General features: G+C 46.3%; 1 non-coding gene across 1 annotated transcript; it reads right to left on the bottom strand.

Annotated features, from left to right (window-relative positions):
* Positions 1–20,515: 20,515 nt before the first annotated feature.
* Positions 20,516–20,622, bottom strand: LOC120710941. The gene has a single exon (XR_005690108.1). It is a non-coding gene; the product is annotated as a small nucleolar RNA R71 (small nucleolar RNA).
* Positions 20,623–24,248: the final 3,626 nt, after the last annotated feature.

Genomic DNA, 24,248 nt, shown 5'->3' on the forward strand with positions numbered 1-24,248 from the left:
CGGCACCTAGCACAACTAACCAAAATGCAACCCAAGGATATATATAAAAGATATAAAGTGGCTAGGAAAGTCCTTATAGGCATACAGTATTAAAATGCAGTATGAAAATGTATTTAAAAGTGATAGGTGTTGTTCATGTTATACTTGACTTCCTCGTACTGCTCCTGCTGCTGCTCAAACTGGTCGGAAGACGGCTACTCCGGGTACTGGTACTGGGGCTCCTCTGGTAGCTCAACGTCTACTCGCGAACACATGGCCAAAAACAATACACAACATAAACATACATGCAAACAATAGCAAAAACTAAGAAACAGTACATCAATACATGAAAACAGCAAACAAAACTATGCTAGAACTATTCTACGTGTTACAACGATCGCGCGGATATAAAGAACGCCTAAAACGGAGCTAAAACGCAAAATCTAGGCTAAAAACAAGTTCCAGGGACCTATTTGTAAGAAAACTAGAGTTCCAGGGGGTTTCTGGACTAAACTGAGGACTAAAACATAATTAAAGGTTAGTTCTGGGGTCTAACTCGCGAAAAAGACAGGTCTGGACTGCGGGTACTAATTTGGGAAAGCTCAGGGGCTTAAGTAAATAAAACAGGGTCATTTTGGAAATAGTTTTGAACGGGCGCGGACTGCGGGTTGATTTCAATAAAAGCCGAGGGGCTCTTTAACAAAACGCCAGGCGAACCATTATCTTTGCATGTGGATCATTGGATCTAGATCTAGTGGCTCAGATCTGAGGGAGACTCGATCTAATCTGGGCCCTAGGTTTCAGATCGGACGGCTACAAGCAGTTGGGGCGCGGGCGGCGGCGGAACTCGCCGGAAACAGGGTTTCCGCGGCGGGGGATCGCCGGCGTAAGTCAATCTCGGCCTTCCCGGGGTGGATTTGAGCGGGGCTGGGGTCTAGGAGCCTCTAGGCGACATGCATAAGCCTCCCGAGGGGTTAACGGGGTTCGGGGAGGTCCGGAGTGTGGAGGGCAAGGGCGGCGGCGGGTTTCCGTGGCGGCGCATCGCCGGTGTGCGTGCGTGCGGCTGCTCTGGTGTTAGAACTGTGCGCAAACGTGCCCGTGGTTGAGTGCAAGGCCAACACGAGATGAAATGTGGCTCGGGCGAGGTGGTGGCGCGCTGCAGAGGACCCGCCACGGCGGGGCAGTGGCGTGCGCGGCGGCGGAGCGCCGGAGCACGGCGTTCCGATCACTGGAGAGTCAATGTGCCACAACTTCTAGCGCATAAGAGAGAGGAAGCCAGGCCGGTGCTCACCAAGGCTTGAAATCAAGCAAGGAGGACGCGCATGGGAGTTGTCGACGATGGCCGGCGGCGAAGCACGTGCGGAGCTCAGGTGAAGGTCGCTGCGGTGCGCTCCAAGTCCCTTGGCTCCACGAATTGGCTCGGGGTGCGTCTGCGGCGGTGTACAAGGGTCAGGGCGGCCGGAGCAAAACCGACGGCGATGAAATCAAAACTGACCTCACCTGCGGTGGAGCAACGTGCGGGGTACGGCGGAGCGGAACAGAGCAACGGCGCTGGTGTTCTGGGGGCGGCCGTGGTGGAGCGGTGGCTGTGGTGTAGATTGGTCGTGCAGGGGGTGCGGGGTGGAGTTAAAGGAGGGAAACCCGCTAATCTCGGCGTGCATGCCCGGCTGGCGTAGCGCGGAGATCGCGGCGGCGGTTGCCGCGCGGGGAAGTCGGATCTCGTCCCACGATTTGGGATGATCCGAGCTCGGGAGAAGCTTCCAGAAGGGGTGTGCGGGCTGGCGGGCGGGCCACGGTCTCGGGCTGCGCACGGGGCGGAGCGGGGCCACGGGCAGCGGGGGTGTGGGCGGAGCGGAACAGAGGAGTTCGGGCGCGAGGTAGAAGAAAGGAAGGTGGAGGAGGAGACGCTGACGAGGGGGCCCGGGCTGTCAGCGGCTGGGCGGCGCGTGCGCTGAAGCGCTAGGCCGAACGGGCGAGGACCTGGGCTGAGCGCGAGTTGGGCTGTTGGCGCGGGAGGGAAAGGGAAAGAGTGGGAGTGGGCTGGGCCGCCGGGGTGAAAGTAAACTGGGCTGGTTTGCTGAGTTTTGGGTTTGGGTTTGTTTTCTTTTCTATTTTTCTATTTTCAAACACCAATCAAACTAAAGCCAAATGAATTCAAATTTGAATTTGAATTCACTCTAGCACTCAAACAAATAAAACAATGCTCCAGCATGATGCAACAACAAAATTAAACCTATGATAAAATTTTAATTACTTGAGGAACAAAAATTGGATTAAATGCAAGACTAACACAAAAATCCTTAGAAAATTAAATAAAGCCAATTAACTTTATTATAAAATACTGGAAATTAAATTAGGGTGTTACATTGGCTAAAGGACACCTTACTCACTTTGCTCGAATAAGAATTGGATATCCCTATGACATTTACGTCTTGGGCAACCCGACGGGGTTTGTACCTAACAGTTTTGTCTTACGGATTACTCCAGTCCTTGGTAAGGACACACTACTCGCCTGATCGAGTAGTTTATGGGTATCTTTACAAGTTTTTTCTATTTGAATAGTCCAAACGGGACTCATCCTAACTAAATAACTTTAAGGATTACTCCATGTGGGTATTCTACTCGATTGATCGACTAGTTCATACTTATCCTACGGTATTAGATTATGCTTCTGAAGACACACCAACAGGGTACAAGCTATGAACAACGACAAGAGCTCAATGAAGATTATAAGAGTTGTTACAAGCAGTCTACTCTGCCATGTTCTTCAGAACTCCTCCGCAATCACTTCTGATTCCTTACAATACTCTCAGAATTTCTCATCTGAGCAACTGGGAGCTATTCCTTTAGCTATCGGAGCTAAATTAAACCGAGGCAAGTATGACTTCACAACTCCTATCATATGGGTTAGATAATTCTTGGAAGTAGCCGTCATAACGTCGAAAAATTTCTGGGGAGCTTCTTCCAAACGCTCCACCAAAGACTTGCTACTTGACGACTCTTCTTCAGTATCAACCACATCCACAAGAGCTTGAGCTGCTGCTATTAGTCGAGTATGGTCTTCCGGAGAACCTGATGGGAAGATATCTTAGATATTGATATGACAAAGCAAAATCAGGACAAAAAAATCGAGTGCTTACAGGCTTGAGCAGTCTACAATTGCTTCAAAAGCCTGGAATTTTCTTCTTGCAGCTTTGATCTTTCTTCCTCAAGGTCCTTAATCTGGCACTTCATGTCACAAATCTCTAGATGATCTGCTGACTGGCTTCATAAAGTTTGTTCCGAGCAGCAAGAGCTTCATCCAGTCGTTTGGCAATCATGATCTTTTGCTCTTCTAAGATCTTACGATTGTCTACAGTCTTATATAAAGCATGAGATTTCAAGAAAGATCGATTGGCTATATCCTGAGACATACAAGGCAAATCTGGTCAGATATCAACAACTACTCGACAAAGACAAGTAATGGCAGAAGACTCACCTTGGTGAATTTAAAGCTCCATTGCATACAATCTGCAAGTTTCTTCATATTGTCTAGAGACAATAGTGGATCATCAAATAGTTCCTTTCCCAGCTCTTCTTGGGCCGACTGAGGCATAGACTAGAATGGTACTAGTCGAACGGAAGGACCTTTTGACCATTCTACTCCACTATTCCCAGATCCACCAGCTTTGGAAGCTCCTTCAGCAGCTGCGGGAGTATCAGATGTTTCAGGGCTTGGTTCGCTCGGTTTCTTAGCTGTGTCTGCACTCGGAAAACTAGCAGTCGGGGTCTCGATCAACCCAATTACAGGAGAATCGGGGGCTGATTGACTAGTTTCTTCCGAACCACTCGACACCCAGTTGCGGAAGTCTTGGCTTTGGTGTTTTTTATGCACCAAAAGATGTTGGACCCTAGCCAAGCAAGATTCTGAATAAGAAAGCTGAGGCAAATGGGATACAATCAACAAAATATTATATACTTACTCGCCGGCATCGAGACGAGGAACTTCCCTCTGCAACATTGATCCGAGAGTCACCTTCCGTTTCTTGCTGTCGTCAGAATCAGCATTTGCAGAAGTCGGAGGCATACAATACCAGGATTTATAATTCTTCTGTAGAAAGAAGCCAATACTTAGTCAGAACATCAAAACTGGTTAACTACAAGTACTCGACATGGTATCCAAAGCACGTACCCAGGCATTCTCGAGAGGATTTTGTGCCGAGAAGAGTGTTGGAAGCGTCAAAGACTTGTCGAAGTTATCGAGTACTTTGCAGCATCTCTTTATTACTTCAGACGGCGCCAATGGTTCTGAGGACATCCTAGTGGGATCCTGTGTACCTTCATATCTAAAGGCAGGATGCTTTCGCAGCTGGAGAGGCTGCGTCCGGCGACTGATAAATGAGAAGACCACATGATCTCCAGTGACTCCTTTTTCTTAATAATGGCAATCGCACGAAGAATTGGTTCAACTTGCTTGCCACCAGGTCCTCTACTCGACCAGCTCTCCTGGACTTGGGGGCACCAACAGTCCTTTTTGGAAGAGGGGATTCAAAGTTCCCAACATGGAACCAGAATTTCTTCCATTCGGCTCCTTGACCTGATGGATCATAAGCCAAGTACTTGCCTCGGTTCTCAGGGCAGAGTACCAATTCACATCCCCCGACGACGGCGGGATTGGTGGCATTAGGGATTGGAATAAGGAAGAAGAAATGTTGGAAAAGATGGAAATGGGGGAGAAGTCCAAGGAATGCCTCACAGAAATGAGTGAAAATTGAAAGATGCAAGATGGATTGGGGAGTGAGATGGAGTAACTGAATTCCCCAAAACTGAAGAAGTCTATAGAAAAATTTTGACACGGGAAGAGTGAGACCACGTTCTACAAAATCGCGAAACATAATGGTCTCAAGGGTACCTTCCATGGGGTAATCTTCTCCTTTACCAGCGCGCCATTGGCTTACACCCTGCTCTTTAAGGAGACCCATATTCTCCAACTCCCGGACTAATGATTCAGATATCTTGCTTTTACGCCAACCTATGGACATATTGGCGACAGTTCCCTCATCAACTTCGGATTTGTTCTTCTTGGGAGCCATCTCAAAGCCACGAGTTTTTGCTCGGGGGCTACGAGAAGGGCTTTTGGATTTTGACTGAGAAGAGGCTAATGTGAAATCTGAGTTTGACGGCGGCCAGGAATTCAAGGGGTGAAACCCTTAGAAGTTTTCAACCGGCTTTATAAGGTCTTCAGGGGCAATTTTGTGAATATTTGGGATGCCAACGGATTCTCTCCTTCTTAGGAAAGTTTTCAGTTTTTGCCAAGAGTTTACTATTCTTAAATCTAAATGGAGGCATTTAAATTCAAGACTCGGGGGCTACGGAACATATGTATCAGAGATTTATTTTTCAATTTTTTGAAAAATAAAGAAGAAGAAAAAGACTGAAGTGACCCTCAGCCTGATTCTACGATTCAACCTAAGGCTCAGGGGCTACTCCATATGGAGCGCGAGTACTTCGCGCACAATATATGATCAAGATTTCGAGGCTTGAGCACCTCACAGCCTCGATGCAAACGGAAGTACTTGAAGGACTACTCGACGTATCTGAAGGAAAAGTCAGAAGCAACCAGAAGGATATTCTGACTACTCGAAGAACTCGAAAATGCCCAGCCAAGTACTCGATGCCTGCAGGACTCGGCTACGAAGAGCTCGGGGGCTTGTCAGACCCAGGGCAGCAGTACTGCTTACAAACATAGAATGTTCTAGAGTAAGGGATAGCTCATGGATGTACCTTACCTCTTTTGTAACTACCCGAATAGGCATAGAACTAGTTGCAGTACAAGTAAACTACCCGATCGTGTTGTAGAAGGACTCCAACTGTACTCAGCTAGGACTTTCCATATAACCCTGTCCCCCGGATATATAAGGGCGGGCAGAGATCCCCTCGAAACACATCAACACCTAAGGCAATACAAACTACCACACAGGACGTAGGGTATTATGCAACTCGCGGCCCGAACCTGTCTAAATCTTTGTGTTCCTTGCACCATCGAGTTCCAGAGCTGTCGATCCCTACCTACAAACCCTACTGCTAAAGGTATCCCTGAGCAGGCTTGGCGGTAAACACCGACACATCCATCATCCACCAAAAAGATCCACACACTTGCACAATCAAGGCTTATGACTTGTTTCTCCTTTGGATCCGGTCTTTGACTTAGCGAAATATTAGAAGCAAGTTTGCCATTATATCCTCCGTACCTACAGATCCACCAAAAAGAAGCCATTAAAAGTAGGATGGAAAAAGAAAGGCGCATAAAAAGGCCTTGGTGAGGAATGAAACACATTGAGCGATCTGAGAGATCACCCGAGGAACTACATTATTTCTTTTCAAAAACTTTATAAAACCTCCGGATTGACGGTTGAACAAAGGAGTGGTAAGTGGTACTCTACAAGCCGTTCTGACCCTCAACCGCTAAAGATGAGGATGATGCTATAAGCCCCACAGGAGTAAGGTAAAAGGCGCGAACAAGGCCACTTATTCAGAATAAAGGTAAGAACACTCGGTTGTGCCTTGGGCATAAGTCAGGAATGCGACATTGTAGCAACTCCTGATCAACAACCTAAGTCTAAAACTTTGCTCGGGACGAGCAAAGGGCTAGCTTGGGGGAGTTATTGACGGTGCTTAAGTGCCATTTTCACCCGTCAACTATACTCAATAATAAAGGAAAACTGCATGCCTTACTCGCATATTTGTATCACTAACCTTGCTCCACAGTTGTTTTCGAGTTTTGTACATTTCAGATGACCAGGAGCGGAATAAGCCGAAAACACGCAGTAGATGCCATACAACTACGCAGAATATTACGTCCAGCGTCACCCACTTACAAGGAGGGCCCATCTGGCAGAGCAAACGGGCGTGCCACGCATAATGCATACAAGGAAAGATATCAGGGCCCACATGTCAGCCTGCCAGAGAAGGATAAGGACGAGAGGCAGCCAGGTGGGGCCGGCTGACCCCCTGGGTCGGTCGAACCTGGACGGCCTTCCGTCAAGGTGCATTTCGAGGAGGAGTCGCCCCCAAGTCTCCTGATCACCTTCCATACGTTCATTTGGCGGGAACCGAACTCCACTAGTATAAATAGGGCCCCCTCTCACCCCTCTCAATACACACACACTTCATTCCATTCTCTCCAAGAAGTCTCTCCTCTCTCTTGCTCTCTTAGCTAGGTAGTAGAGCTAGGCTAGTTCTCTTTAGCGAGCAAGTCGTCCTCGGGGTCGTTGAGCAATCCTCGGCTCCTAGTATGGCTTTGTATCCGACTTGTCAGACTTCTATTCAAAATATAGAGTTTTGCCATGGTTGCTTTACTATCTTGATAGTTTATCAATCCATGCTTAGATTGTTCATAAGTTATGCTACGGTCTTGGTTAGGCCAGATGATCTGGGTACGGATAGAGGTTCGTTGTGCTTTCGGGCTTGCTCTAGTGTTTTACTTGTCCATCCGAAGGGTGGGAAACCTGGGGGCACTAGAGTAGTGACTTCATACACGAGCGTGGTGCTCGGGTATGCGGGATCCTACGGATATGACCGTGCTCCATGGTGTGACTGGGGTAGACGGCAGGTGGTGACAGCCCTGTCCGTCTGGCGTAACAGCGGTGTTGCGTTTAGCGTACTCCCCGACGTTCGGGTTCAGTGTAGGAGTTCATACAAATAGGTAACAGGACTGGATGTACTCCGGTGCAGGACCTTCTCCCTGCTATCCCATTTTCCTGGCACCTACAATCCTAACCATGATCTAACATGACCCTAGCTTTGGATAGAAGCACTAGGACACCTAACCTTGCCTAAGCTCCAGCTGACTTGACATAGGATAGGGTAGTTCTTTGTTTTATAGTTTCTCCCCTTTATTCCTTCCTCTTGGAGTGTGGATGTGTGCTGTGTCACATTATCCTTGCTTATTCTTTATCTGTACTTACCCCTGTTAGAGTATTGCCTATTGCTTGAGGCACAATGTCATGGTTAATGTTGAGTACAATACCTTTGCCGCTGTCGTACTTTGGGACAAAATAAATGACGATACCCTTACTCTCCGGGTGAAATGGTACAACGGTATATCCGTGCACTTGCGGATCCATCTGTAATCGTATTGATTATACCACGAGAGTGGCACCCCTTGGGTGCAGTTGCTAGGATGGGTTCGGCGCCCTCATTTCTAGTGATTGCACTAAGGACTGCCAACAGGCTTTTTGGCGCTGTTCCTAAGGATTAACCATTCCTAGTGATTGCGCTAAGAAATGTCAACAATGCCATTGGACTCCCTTCTCATCCCAGTCTGAGTCCTTCCCTGAGGCCGCCGAAGTAAGCTCTTCTTTCCCGAAGATAAGTTGGATAGTTAGTCTGATCTAGAGAGGCCAGCTCGATAGTTCAGAAGTGTATCAGGTGTCTTATCTCGCTCGTTGTCCTCCCAGCTCCTACTTCTCTAAGGAATTGAGTCTCCGTGTGTCACTCGGTCATAGACTGGCCATTTATCTTATCCTTGTATCTGGCTTACCACCGTCTAAAAGAGTCGGTTGATTAACTAGTACAGTTATCATTCGATTTACGATACTCTTTACCATAGTGCTTGTTGGCGCTCCTTAAGTACCCACTTTATCCCTTGTTTATCCTGGATAGTGGCATGAATTCAATATCAAAATCACTAACCGTCCTAACCCCGGCCTAATTATTGGTCATTTTCACATATGCACATATATTTTGGAGGAACTTCGTTTTTGCAGGTTTTTGGCCTATTTTGGAGCATGAAATGACGAGGCCCGTGATCGAGCGCTAACACGGAGAAAGACGAAGGCCAAAGCCCAAAGGGAGGACCAAAGCCCATGTTGATTCGAAGCCCATTCATGCACATCCATCCTCCAAGAGAGCCCAAAGGACCAAGCCCACGAAGATGAGATCAAGATACTTCGGGATTAAGCAAAGCAAATGAAGATTTAAGGAAGGATTCTCTATCCCATCCTTTCCTCGAAGATATCTCCAAGATAACGACGCCAAAAGGGGTGCAATCGTGAAGGACATAAACTCTAGAAGATGCAAGGAGTCTGCACGCGAAAAATGAGACCGAGGCGAGCCCGAAACAGGGTAGGCCGGCCGGCCTAGGCCCATGGGGCCGGCCGGCCCAGCCCGTTTTCAAGGCGGTTTGGCCTCCCCTTCGACCGGTGGCTTCCTCGGCTTATAAATAGCTCGCACATCCATCCACCCAGAACTCGACGAAAACCTAGGGCCAAGACCGGAGGGAGACGACGGCCGCCGCAAGTCTTCGAAGTTGTCTAGGAGATGGCTTAGGCCACCCCTAGCTGCCATGGCCTCCCTGCGTGGTTGTGCCATGGTGGAGTTCATGAGCTAGTTGGAGTCATCAATGGTATGTACTCGGTGGTGACGATCCAAACGAATCTATTATGTGAGTAATGATAATCATGTCTTCCGAATCTATTAGCGATCATGTTCTCTCTTTCGATTTCGTTCTTTTCTTTAGGTTTGCTTCATCCTAGATCTATTATCGAGATAGATCGCTTAGCATGATCTTGTAGTAATGGTGGCTAGAGGTTCATGGTGGAACTACCAAAGGGGGTTCGACTTGCTTCAGGGTATTTCGTTCAAAAGGGGGGCGTCGTGACAGGCCGTCTCCACAGAGTAGGCGGAGTATTGAGGGATCGGATTGGAGATTTTGAGTTTAAAGATGCTTTTGATTGAGATGCATGATTTATTTGCTCGTTAGCTTGAACTACAACTAGATGACGATAGGCCTAGTCATGTCTTTGGTTTTGCTATGATTAAGCCTATGTTCATGGATGAGATCAACCTTTACACATCACTCATATCTGTCAAAGGTTCACCCTTTATATGCAATCAATGCTTCATGTTAGGATAGATCCGTTAGATTAGATGGAAAACCTTAGGTAGTTCTTTGTCGATCCACGGATTGATAAACCTTGGGGGAATACTCTAAGGGAAAAGCTACACAAACCGTGCGCTTGCGGTATACAAATCGGGGCGCTAAGGAGCGTCAACAAGCTTTTCTGGCGCCGTTGCTGGGGATCGGCAACACGAACCCTAGGGCGATCTATCTAGTTTTTGGACTAACCCTAATTTTATTATTGCATATATCCTGTGTTTCTTGTTTGTGTCCATGAATGTAGGTAAAACCCTAGACACAAAGCGATTGAGAAGTTCTCAACGTCCGTACTTTTATAAGTCCAATCTCACTCAAGCAAGTTGATGGCTACGTGAAGACCCACTCTTTAGTGGTAGGTGCTAACTTTTGTTAGTGGCCCAGCATCCGCTATCGAGTTCCCACTCCCCAAAGCAAAAGATGATAAATAAGGTACGCCGCCGTGTCAATTGATTTTAAAGACTAATGTTTTTGGGAAAAATTATTTGTTCAAGCAATAGGTATGAAGCATGCCCGCGAAGAAAATCGTGCGATCGGATCATCATCATCTCCAAAGTGTTACTGTTGTAATGAGTTTTTCGTCCAAGATCAGAGAAGTACCATGAGCAAATAATAGATTATTTTTAAGCTCCATCAAGTCTACTTTCCAACGCATCAAGAATCATGAATTTTGGAGATCGGTGTGAAGAGTTATGGTAAAATCTTTCAACGCTGCGCGTTCTGAAATTTCTCGGGACAGCGTAGTGCGGGAGTAAAACGACCATAACTTCTTCATCCGGACTCCGTTTGGGATCAATGACCACTCGTTGAAAAGGTAATTTCATAAGGCTTTCCATGGAGTAGAATTTTGGTACATGTTTTGTGCAGGATGATCAAGGAATTCAATGAAGAAGAGGCAGCAACAAACAATGGAGAAAGTGATGACGATGTCGCAAGATGTTTGGAGAACCTTGTGCACAAAAGTTGATGATTTGAAGTTGACCAATGCTAGAGGCAATAAGATTAGAGGAACCATGATGCCACCCATCTTCTCCATGGGATGCTCAAGAAGCTTCTAGTCAAGTGCAATCAAAGAAAGAGACTGCTCTGATCATCGACACATAGCACGGGAGCCTCCTTCGATCCCGACACCTTAGGCAAAGCAAGAACCATGGAGAAAGACCATTGGAGCCATGCTACTCGCTGGTGAATCAATGGTGATGACCTTGAAGCCAAGGATGCACAACAAGACGCTCCTAAGACCACAAGATCAAGATCATCGACATCTTCGGATCGATTCGTAAGAAATTGTTGTTATCATCAATATTCTGCTCAACCTCAGAAGCAAATAGCAGCATATTTTTAGATATTCAAAAGCTCCACGAAGTTCCCGTCCCAACGAATCAAGAACCAAGTCAATCGGAGATTCCTACAAGCGGGTATGGCCAAAACATTGAAGGTTGTGCACTCTCGAAATTTCTGGACAGCACGCAGCGCCAAAAGTGAAACGGATATGACTCCCTCGTTTGGACTCCGTTTAAAGCGAATGACCACTCGTTGGAAAGATAATTTCATAAAAATTTCAATAGATCTATATTTTGGTATATGTTCTGTTGAGTATACTGGAGAGATTCCACAAAGAAGAGGAAGGAGCAACGTGATGAGAACAAGATAAAGAAGATGATGATGATAACAATGAAGGTGAGCTTGGGCGATGTTTTCATCAAGTGTACATGATAAAATTCAGAGGTTTGGAGCAGAGGAAGAACCCCAATGACATTGGCAAATGAAGGCACAAGCGGTCGACCTTCGACAAACGAAGATGTTGCAAACAAACCACGACGGATTACAAGAGCGCAACATTCAACACATGGAGACGTGAGAAGCAAATCACGACGGAGCACCAGGAGTGCATCAAGATGATATCTCGCACAAAGAACCACGACTCCAATGAGTATGAAAAGCTCCGAGGCTAAGGTATACAGTGAATTCTCAAGCTTCTATTGGTTTTGTTGATAATCGTTAAAAATCTCATGCTCGAACCAATAGTCGGAATGAAAGTTTAAATTCTATGTCTTGTTCTTTTCATGATGATAGGCTAGAATTTCTTGAGAAGGTTGATTTCATGCTTAAAGAACCTCTGCCTAATAATGAGCTCCGCGCTATGCAAGAAACACATCTGCATTTAATTGCACCATGCCTTGTTGATGAAATTTAATTGAGGATGTGATTATGTTGCATATGTTTACAAATAATTGCAAATCTCGATCTTGCTTTGCGCTTGGTCAAGCTCATGACCCTAAAAGAGCACATGTCGGGAGAAGCCCCGAATTTCACTAACCATGCAGGACATGAAACTCAAATGATGAGGAGGGAAATTGTGCCCAAAATTTTGAACACCATCATCAACATCTTCAAGTTTCAAGAACGGACGTCGCTAAGCCTCATCAATTTTGTGCACAAGTCCAGAGATTTACAATGCAAGAAAGTTGAATATTCAGGATCTCCATCAAGTCCTCGGTTCAACGCATCCATGATCGATACAATTGAAGACCCACGGGAGGAGCTATGTCTCAAATATCGGAGATGCACGTGCTGAAATCTGCACGGGGCAGATTGCAGTGACGGGGAAAAAGGGGCATAACTCCCTCAATTGGAATGCATTTTGGGCAAATAAAGACTTGTTGGAAAGAAGATTTCGTGCACCTCGCATTGGATCAATTGTTTAGCGCAATTCCCAATCTGGACATAGAGGAAAATCCGTGAAAAGAAAGGTAGCGACGAAGGACAACAAAGAAGGAGGTGACCATGATGTGAGAGACGATTGGGCATGTTTTCCATTAAGCGTGATTGATCATGTCCAACATGGGAAGTGGAATAAGAGCTGCATGGAACACCTTCACCTCTTGCTTGAAGGACCATGGCTTCGCATCAATGAGAAGGTATGTAAGAAAGTCGAGCTCTATGACTCTAAATGAAGCGTTTTGCGGGAGGCAACCCGATCTTTTATTTTATATATATTAATATGACCGTCTACATTGCACTCTTTAATCGGAATATCAAGTAACATTGTACCGTTGCTCTAATAAAAACCACAACTTCATGTTGTTCATTCTAAATGTTATTGAGGGAGCACTTTGTTATTTGATCTAGGGAAACTTGTAGAACTTTTTGTGTGCCTATTAGCGTTTTGAGTCTTTTTCTTTGTGTCTTTTTAGAGACATTTATGAAGCATTGCACCACCCTTTGATTCTAAACTTGTGGCTAGTTAACTTAGGCTAACTTTTTGTTTTGTTTTAGACCACCTCATCGTGTCATATCATTTTGTTCACCCACCCCGTGTTGCATTGCATACCATGTTGTTCGTCTCACCCTTGCATTGCATTGCATGTTGCATTTTAAAAAAAACTTTTCTAAAAACATTGACTAGCCTTGCTTTTGAGATCCTAAAACCCTTAGGAAAACCACTCATAGAGCAATCCCAAAACCATAGGGTATGTTTTTCATTCAAAAAAAAATCTAACTTTTGTTTCTCTCTAGTTTTTTTTGAAACCACCTTAGATAGAATTTCTATACCCAACACTCTCTCTCTTCAAAATTTTGTTTTAAGCCAAAAATATAGGAAACCCATAAACCTACTTCTAAAACCATGTTAGCTCGGTTGCTTGATCCTTTTTTGATAAATAACCTTTTCATTGACAAAAGCCTCACTTCTTATGAAGTGTCGCGAAGGCTTTTTGACACTCTTAGCAATTATTTTTGAATAAACTAGTTGCGGAACAACATCGAAAGGTCCTTTCAACCTTGCTAACACTTGTTTTTGCTAACTTTGCATTTGCACTTTGCATCCAATCCATTGTTCATGCCCTCATTTTTGCTAGCTTGGTCTCAATCTTATTGATGTATGCTTTCCTATCCATGTAATGCTTATCATGATAGCATTTAACTTTTGCAATCTTGTGTAAACGTGGTGTTTAAACTTATTTGCGGACCACCATCTTTAAGCTCTTTTGACCAAGATAGCAATCCATTTTTCTCTCATTTGCATACACACACCTCCCACTTGCATTCTCATACACCCATTAGGTTTAATTTTCACTAGACTAATTATGCCATAAGTTAAGTATCTTAGGGGATGTTTTTGGTTTGTTGGCAATTGTTTCTACTCCCAACTGTCACCTTGGGGGTAGATTGTGCACTTGAATTATTTTGCAGGCATGACAAAGCGTTCCCATAAATTCGTGATCAAAGAAGAAATCAAATTCGTCAACATCTCCAAAGTTCGAGAGCAAGCCCCGCTGTTTTCATCAAATTTTGCACATGGACAGAGATGTACAAGGAAGAAAAAGTTGATATTCAGAAGCTCCATGAAATTTCCGTTCCAACGCATCCAAGATCAATGAATTTGAAGACCCGTACAAGGAGATATGGCAAAAACGTTGGACGCTGCGCGTTCTGAAATTCGGAACAAATTGCAGCGCTGGGATAAAATGGACACAACTCTCTTGTTCGGAATCAATTTTGGGCGAATAAGGACTCGTTGGAAAGGAAAATTCGTCCACTTCGCAATGGAGCAATGTTTCAGTACAGGTTCTGTTCTGGAAATTGAAAGAAAATTCGTGAAGATGAGGCAGCAATGGGACAACGAGGAATTGAAGGAGGCGACGACGATAAGAAGCAAAGATTGGGACCATGACTTAGTACAAGAAGAAGTTGAAGGAAATTCAGGCAACAAAGGTGAAGACACATTGAATATGATATTCATACACATGAGGGAAGGACTTCAAGAATTGCAAGATGGTCAATCTTCTCCTTCTACGCCTAGCATCACGCTAAGCATGGGGGAGGATTTCGTGGACAAGGAAGAAAGATCTCATGGAGTAAGATAATCACGGTTGCCACAAGATGCTCATGATTATTCTTCCATGCTTATCACAATGCTTAAGTATGGGGGAGGCCGCGCTACACTTTATTACGAGCATCGAGAAGGACGGTAATTCTTCCTCAACTATCTCTTTTTCTAAATGCTTGTACATATATGCCTTCAACCATAGATGCAAACTTTGTATATACCTCTCAACCTATCACATGGCTTCTAGGAGGACAACCTAGTTTTGTTTTTGTTTTCAATAAGTGTAGGATCACCATCACTTTGTGCTCACCACATTGATACATTTTGGCAATGCCTTATGCTTATGGAAAAATGATGAAAGTTGCTGCTTTGTTTTACCTACGCTATGTTGTATATGACTTGACCATTTGCTCTCAATTAAATGGAATTAAAATGATTAAATACTGGCTCTTTTATTTGTGGAGGTTAAATGACTAAATTCTAAACCCACATATTCTATGTTGCTCTTTGATTTAAGTCTACCGATGACCTTACACCTTGTGATTGTTTAATTTGAAAACTTAATTCATATGCTATCTACATTTGTGAATCTCTTGCAAAGTTCTACCTACCAAAGCCTATACATACATATTCTTTCATGATGAAACCTTTAGATTGCAAACTTATATTTTGATGAGTTGGATTAAGATTGATTTCTTTGGTATGAGACTAAGAAGCTGGTCATTCCGTTTTTTTTTGTGTAACCTTCTTTCTGCTAGCCTATTTATCCATGCATTATGAGTTTCTACTTCGGGAATTTTGCAAACCTCGCTGGATATCCACTCTAAACCAAAAATATCTTTTTGTGATTACCTCCTTGACCACAACCCAATTTGAGTATGGATTATCATTTCGACGGAATCAAAAGAATCAAGGGCACCATATAAAGAAAAAATTTGGGAGACAAGGCTCCCCGGAGATTCAAGCGGTTCTACGAAGAAGAAGGTGAATTTGAGATACTTAGCCTAGCTAGTTGGTTCTCCCACTATTCATACTCGAGGACGAGCATTCGTTCAAGCATGGGGGGATGGCTGGGTAAGTATTCTATGCTATCAAAAGTTCTAAGGAGCAAAAAGAAAGAAAAAAAAGAAAGAAAGAGAAAAATAGAAAAATGAAAAAAAGAGAGAAAAGGAAAGAAAAAAAAGAGAGAAGAATAAAATGCTCCTTAGTTCTTTTTGGGTTCATTAATTTTCCAAGTTACTTTGAAGAATTATTCCATACTCAAATCTTCCAACCATGTGCAATCCGATAACGAGAACTTCATTTGTGTCTTGGGATCATCCATTTGCCACTTGCACATGTCCACCTATCTAAATGTGTGTGTTTCATCTTTCTCCCTCTCCAACATTATTTTCCAATGGCCTTTTTGACTAGTCTCAGTAAATCCAATAGATCTCTCTCTTAGTTTGACAATATTTCAGATATAATGTTTTGCTAGGACTGTTTTTACCTACCAAGCTCCACATAAGCCTTCCACTTTTACATATGAGTAGAATAGGTTGAAGACAATCTAATGTAGGCTTGAGCGACTTGATGAGATGAGTATTTCAATGATCTTTTGCAAGAGAACCTCACTTATGTTTGATATGCATTCTTTTGAAAACTCTTCACGATGAAACAAGGTAAAGGTTTGAAGTTCGCTTAAGTTTGAGAGCATTGCATTTATTTATTATTGTGGCTTGTTCTTTAATTGCTAGTCTATCTTCCATAATGAAAAAGTAGCCGATCACAACATGAACTTAAATGATAAATACTTGAGAGAGCAATATGTATTGTTATGTATGATTAAGTGCAGAGAGGACATTGAGGGGCAACGCTGATTTCTTTATAAGCAAAGCTCCTGGACTTACTCGAGGACGAGCAAGGTTTAACCATGGGGGGAATGTTGGCGCTCCTTAAGTACCCACTTTATCCCTTGTTTATCCTTGATAATGGCATGAATTCAATATCAAAATCACTAACCGTCCTAACCCCGGCCTAATTATTGGTCATTTTCACATATGCACATATATTTTGGAGGAATTTCGTTTTTGCAGGTTTTTGGCCTATTTTGGAGCATGAAATGACGAGGCCCGTGATCGAGCGCTAACACGGAGAAAGACGAAGGCCAAAGCCCAAAGGGAGGACCAAAGCCCATGTTGATTCGAAGCCCATTCATGCACATCCATCCTCCAAGAGAGCCCAAAGGACCAAGCCCACGAAGATGAGATCAAGATACTTCGGGATTAAGCAAAGCAAATGAAGATTTAAGGAAGGATAATCTATCCCATCCTTTCCTCGAAGATATCTCCAAGATAACGACGTCAAAAGGGGTGCAATCGTGAAGGACATAAACTCTAGAAGATGCGAGGAGTCTGCACGCGAAAAATGAGACCGAGGCGAGCCAGAAACAGGGTAGGCCGGCTGGCCTAGGCCCATGGGGTCGGCCGACCCAGCTCGTTTTCAAGGTGGTTTGGCCTCCCCTTCGACCGGTGGCTTCCTCGGCTTATAAATAGCTCGCACATTCATCTCGAGGCATCCATCCACCCAGAACTCGACGAAAACCTAGGGCCAAGACCGGAGGGAGACGACAGCCGCCGCAAGTCTTCGAAGTTGTCTAGGAGATGGCTTAGGCCACCCCTAGCTGCCATGGCCTCCCTGCGTGGTTGTGCCATGGTGAAGTTCATGAGCTAGTTGGAGTCATCAATGGTATGTACTCGGTGGTGACGATCCAAACGAATCTATTATGTGAGTAATGATAATCATGTCTTCCGAATCTATTAGCGATCATGTTCTCTCTTTCGATTTCGTTCTTTTCTTTAGGTTTGCTTCATCCTAGATCTATTATCGAGATAGATCGCTTAGCATGATCTTGTAGTCATGGTGGCTAGAGGTTCATGGCGGAACTACCAAAGGGGGTTCGACTTGCTTCAGGGTATTTCGTTCAAAAGGGGGGCGTCGTGACAGGTCGTCTCCACAGAGTAGGCGGAGTATCGAGGGATCGGATTGGAGATTTTGAGTTTAAAGATGCTTTTGATTGAGATGCATGATTTATTTGCTCGTTAGCTTGAACTACAACTAGATGACGATAGGCCTAGTCATGTCTTTGCTTTTGCTATGATTAAGCCTATGTTCATGGATGAGATCAACCTTTACACATCACTCATATCTGTCAAAGGTTCACCCTTTATATGCAATCAATGCTTCATGTTAGGATAGATCCGTTAGATTAGATGGAAAACCTTAGGTAGTTCTTTGTCGATCCACGGATTGATAAACCTTGGGGGAATACTCTAAGGGAAAAGCTACACAAATCGTGCGCTTGCGGTATACAAATCGGGGCGCTAAGGAGCGTCAACAGTGCTTCCCTGAGGAAAAATATGATATCCTGGAATACTCCATGGTTAAGTGCGACAGTGGTGATTGTTGACATTTCTTAGCGATGGCACCAGAATTCTCCGTGGCAACCACTAGGAATGGTTAATTCCCAGCAACGGCACCAGAAATGCCTGTTGGCAGTCCTTAGTGCAATCACTAGAAATGAGGGCGCCGAACCCATCCTAGCAACTGCACCCAAGGGGTGCCACTCTCGTGGTATAATCAATACGATTACAAATGGATCCGCAAGCACACGGATATACCGTTGTAGCATTTCACTCGGAGAGTAAGGGTATCGTCATTTATGTGTGTCCCAAAGGACGGCAGCGGCAAAGGTATTGTACTCAACATTAACCATGACATTGTGCCTCAAATAATAGGCAATGCTCTAACAGGGGTAAGTACAAATAAAGAATAAGCAAGGGTAATGTGACACAGCACACATCCACCCTCCAAGAGGAAGGAATAAAGGAGAGAAACTATAAAACAAGGAACTACTCTATCCTACGTCAAGTCAGCTGGAGCTTAGGCTAGGTTAGGTGTCCTAGTGCTTCTATCCAAAGCTGGGTCATGTTAGATCATGGTTAGGACTGCAGGTGCTAGGAAAATGGGATAGAGGGGAGAAGGTCCCGTACCGGAGTACATCCAGTACCGTTACCTCTTTTCATGAACTCCTACACCGAACCTGAACGTCGGGGAGTACGCTAAACGCAACACCGCTGTTACGCTGGATAGACAGGGCTGTCACCACCTGCCGTCTACCCCAGCCACACCGTGGAGCACGGTCATATCCGAAGGATCCCGCATACCCGAGCACCACGCTCGTGTATGAAGTCACTACTCTAGTGCCCCCAGGTCTCCCACCCTTCGGATGGACGAGTAAAACACTAGAGCAAGCCCGAAAGCACAACGAACTTCTATCCGTACCCGGATCATCTAGCCTAACCAAGACCGTAGCATAACTTATGAACAATCTAAGCATGGATTGATAAACTATCAAGATAGTAAAGCAACCATGGCAGAACTCTATATTATGAATAGAAGTCTGACAAGTTGGAAACAAAGCCATACCAGGAGCCGAGGATTGCTCAACGACTCCGAGGATGACTTGCTCGCTAAAGAGAACTAGCCTAGCTCCACTACCTAGAGAGCAAGAGAGAGGAGAGCCTTCTTGGAGAGAATGGAATGAAGTGTGTGTTGAGAGGGGGGAGAGAGGCCCTATTTATACTACTTGGAGGTCGGTTTCCCGCCAACGCATATATGGAAGGTGATCAGGTGCCTTGGACGTGACTCCTCCTCGAGATGCACCTGGACGCGTTGCAGGCCAGGTTCGCCTGACCCTAGGGGTCGGCCGACCCCACCTGTCAGCCGTTCGTGCTGATCCTTTGCTGGGTGGTTGATTCATTAGATCTTATCCTTATCCTCTAGTGCATCTTGTGTGGAGGTCCCGTTTCCTCTGCATGTGGGCCCTCTTTGTATGGGTGTGACACCGGATGCGATATTCTGCGTAGTTATGTGGCGTCTGCTGCGTATTTTTGTCTTATTCTGCTCTTGCTCATCTGAAATGTACAAAACTCGAAAATAACTGTGGAGCGAGGTTAGTGATACAAATATGTGAGTAAAGCATGTAGTTTTCCTTTGTTATTGAGTACAGTTGACGGGTGAAAATGGCACTTAAGCACCGTCAACAGTGATTCTATGCGCTTGCGGAATTAACATTCTATTGGGGCATAAGAAACGCCAACAAGCATTTCTGGCGCCGTTGCCGGGGAAGCAATTGTCTAAAGAGATCGTAAATAGTCTGATAGACTTTACTAGTTCGTCATCGCTAATCTTAGCGAGCTTACCATTGCTCTCTCTATCTCTTTGATTGTTGCAAAGCAGTGCATGATCGATTTCGATCTACCAAGTAACTTCAATCTGAATCCAGAAAGAATTGGGAGAATTGTGAGACGCCGCGTCGTCCCACCTCAGAAAAGACTTACCTTGCCCATCAGTTTGCCATCCACTTCAGCCGTATGATTCATGGCCCAGAAGTCTCTTCGTTAGTTCTCAGCCCCGTCCAGTAGCCACATTCCTTCTGGACTAAACCAAGACCAACCGGCAATGACGGCTTTGAGCTGAAGACTGGATTGGTGAATATGGTTCAAGCTAGTCCGTTCTGTGGAAAGGCATCCGAGGATGCCAATGCCCATCTCCAGACTTTCCTGGAGGTGAGTAACACCATGAACCCCAAAGGTACTATGATGGATATCGTCTGCATTTGGTTATTCCCGTTCTCACTGCTCGAGAAGGCCACGACGTGGTTTTACTCCAACAAAGAGGCTTTCAACACTTGGGAAGCTTATTCAAATGCATTCCTGGCCAAGTACTTCCCAATAGGCAAGACCAATGCCCTCCGGAACAGAATCTCTGGTATTCAGCAATTACCGGATGAGACCATCCTAGAGGCCTGGGAGCGTCTGCAGGAATACATTCAGGCAAGCCCACATCACGGCATGGAGGAATGGCTGATAATCCAGAATTTCTTCCATGGCCTGAATCAGCAAGCCAAGGACCACGAAGATGCAGCAGCGGGGGGTTCCTTCCTCTCTCTCGATGTTGCGGGAGTGAAGACGCTTATTGACAAGATAGCCTCCAATCAGAGTTGGAGAGGTGACAAGCAGCCAGCCCGTCTAAGGGGCGTGCATCAAATCGACAGCGTCGATATGCTGGCTGCCAAGATGGATCTTCTCATGAAGAAACTGGAGTCTCCACACATAGAGGCTAACCAGGTTTCGGAGTCTCGGATGACATGTGAAACATGTGGCGAGACTGGGCACTCGGGCACGTCATGCCCCCCTTACTCAAGAGGATGCGAATTTTGTTGGCACCAACAATAACAATCCCAACTCAGGATTCCATCCTCAGCAAGGTTGGAACTCAAAGCCCAACCTCCCCTTCGGAAATCAGCAAGGTATGAATTTTAATAACAATTTTCAGCCTTCCTTAAAAGACCTAGTTTACGGCCAGACGCAAATAAATGACAACATTAGCAAGAAATTTCTAGCTAATGACAAGATTTTGGAATCCTTGGCCTCACAACTAGAGGGCTTCAACTCCGTTATTAAAAACCAGTTGAGCTTCAATAAAATGATAGAAACTCAAGTAGCTCAGCTAGCCTCATCCTGTCCTAACGTTAACACGGGGAAACTGCCCGGGCAACCGGAAGTTTCCACCAAAGAAAACATTAATGTGGTGACTACGCGTGGTGGTAAGTCCACACAAGAGCCACCTTTCCCGCAGGGTGCAGGAACCCGGCGGAAAGCCATATCTGCTAGCCATGCCGATGCTGAAGAAGAAGAAGAGCAGGAGGAGGCTGTCGACTCCAACACAATTGCAGCCCAGGAAGACCCCGTGGAACCCCCTAGAACTTCACGGGATTACCCCGATACAACTACCTTACCCTTTCCGGAACGGATAAAGAAGCCGGTGGCCGACGAACAATTCGGCAAGTTCGTCGAGGTAATAAAGAAGCTCTATGTCAATATACCGCTTCTTGATGCTATGCAGGTGCCTACGTATGCCAAGTATATCAAAGATATTCTTGGAAACAAGAGAGCGCTTCCCACCACCGAGGTCATGCAGTTAATAGAAGAGTGTAGCGCAGCTATACTCAACCCTCTCCTGGTGAAGAAGAAGGACCCAGGCTGCCCAACCATCACATGTTCCATCGGAACTCAACACTTCTCAAACGCTCTATGCGACTTGGGAGTAAGCGTCAGCGTCATGCCCAAGGTAGTCTATGACCGCCTTAATCATCATGCGCTTGCCCCTATGTAACACCCTAATTTAAATTCCAGTATTTAATAAAAAATTTAATTGGCTTTATTTAATTTTCTAAGATTTATATGCTTAGTCTTGCATTTAAATTAATTTTCTTTCAAAAGTAATTAAATTTTTCTAGGTTTAAACTTGTTTGTGCATTCATGCTGGTGCATAAGTTTTATTTGGTTGGGTGCTTATGGTTTGAATTCAAATTTCATTTGAATTCAAATAGTTTGACATGAGTTTGAAAAAAAAGGAAAGGAAAACCAGGGAAATAGGAAAACCCAAACCAGCCCAGCAGCTTCTGAGCCCCGCCCGTGCAGCCCAAACCGGCCCGGCTCGTGCACCAGCAGCCCAGTCCTCAGCCCAGGAACACAGCCCAGCAAACCCCACCAGCGCCGCGAGCGCATCGCCCGCACCCCGCTGGCAGCTCAGTCCCGCCCGTTAGCCTCTCTCCCGCGTTGCGCACGCGTTGCCCCTGCGACTGACAGAGAGGGCCCGCTCATCAGCGTCTTCGCTCCTCTTTCCTTTCTTCCACCTCACGCTCCGCTCGCCCTCCCGCTGCCCGTGGACCGCCTCAACCCTGCAGGCCCACCGGCCAGCTACAATCATGCCCTCCGCTTCTAGAAGCCTCCCAGAGTCTGGGATCACGCCAGGCAGTTGCGTGATCTGCGCGATCCGCAAAATCTGCAACCGAACCCCGCTGAGATCGCCATCGCCCTGCGCCGAGGATCACGGCTTCCTCCTTTAAACACCCAGCCGCACCCTAGCAACCTCACTTTCCCCCTGCGCCCGCACCTAGCCCTCCTTCTTAGCCCAAAGGCGAGCCATGCCACGCTGCGCCTTGCTCCGCCGTGCCGCAGCTCTGCCACCGCGGCCACACCGCCCCGCTCCAGCGCAAGCTCCCCTGTGCCCCGCAATAGCTTCGCCACGGTCCAGTGAATCTTCCTGAGCCCTCTGCACTGACCCCAAGCGCTCACCTTGCCGGAATAGTGTCGAGCCCCCAACTCCGGTACATGCTGATCTCTGAGCAATTGCTCGCCGCCGGTGGTTCTCAGGTCGCGCTGGTCCCAGCGCTGGCTTCGCAGGAGTACCACGAGTCAGCCCGACGGATCCAGTCGCCCGGAGGAGCCCTGCACTACCCAGACCACGAGCACAGCGCAAATCCCGCTGCCAGACCTCGACGCCGGTGACCCTGCGCTGCAGCTCCGACGTTTCGAGCCCTCGGTGAGCATCAACGCCACTTCCCCGTTCTTTTGTGCTAGTTAGCATCGCCCGTGGCGCACCTAGATGCCTGGACCCCGCACGCCGGTGCCTCGCCGCCGCAGCTCCATTGTGGCGGATGCCCTGCAGCCCTGCACCGCCCCACATGACCCCTGCACAGGCTTGCTCGTGCCTTGCGCAAGCCACATGACCCTGTTGCACACACAACCGACCCCCAGAACGGCCTGCACGCCGCACGCCGGCGAGCACCAACACCAGCGCCGCCCCTCGCCGTGGCGAGCCCCTGCGAAACCCTAATCCCCACCCGATCTACCCAGTTGAGTTTGCCATGTTGCGGGCTACCTCCCTGACCCGAACCCGTGTTGAATCGAGCCCCACAGCACCCTTTTGCCGAACACCGGCGAACTCCGTGGCCGTAGCGCCGCCTTCACGCCGAGCTCCACTCTCCGGCCATCCCCAACTCACGCACGAGGTCCCAGTGGACTACACGTGCCATGCTAGTTCTTTTGCTCCAGACCGCAGCTCAAATGGACCCCTGTAGCGCCCGAACCGCCAACTCCGGCGAGCTCGCCGCCGCGGAGCTTCGCTCCGGCGACCAGCACCGCCGCCCCATCTCAAGCCCGCATCCAGGACCGCTTGATGGAGATCCAACGGTCATCCGCAATCCCGAGCCGAGTCAATTCTCCAGCATACCGGTCAATGCCGTCGAATTTGCTAAAGAGACCCTGACCTTTCCTAGATTCAACCCGCAGTCCACTGCTAGTTGAAAAAAAATTCCAAAACCGCCCCTGTTTTTACATTTTAGACCCTGAACTTCTTTAAAATAGAACTCACTGTCCAGCCCAGGTCTTTTTGCACGTCAGCCCTCGGATCTTTCCAGTTATTATGTTTTAGCCCTGGTTTTTGCACAGAAGCCCCTAGAACTCTATTTTTTTTGCAGTTTTGCCCCTAGATCTTGTTTTAAGCCTAGATTTCGCGTTCTAGCTCCGTTTTAGGTGTTCTTTATGTCCACGCGATCGTTGTAACGTGTAGAATAGTCTTAGCTTAGTTTTGTTTGCTGTTTTTATGTATTGTTGTACTGTTTCTTAGCTTTTG

The sequence above is a fragment of the Panicum virgatum genome, chromosome 5K (genome assembly GCF_016808335.1).
Source record: "Panicum virgatum strain AP13 chromosome 5K, P.virgatum_v5, whole genome shotgun sequence".
NCBI classification, from domain to species: Eukaryota; Viridiplantae; Streptophyta; class Magnoliopsida; order Poales; family Poaceae; genus Panicum; species Panicum virgatum.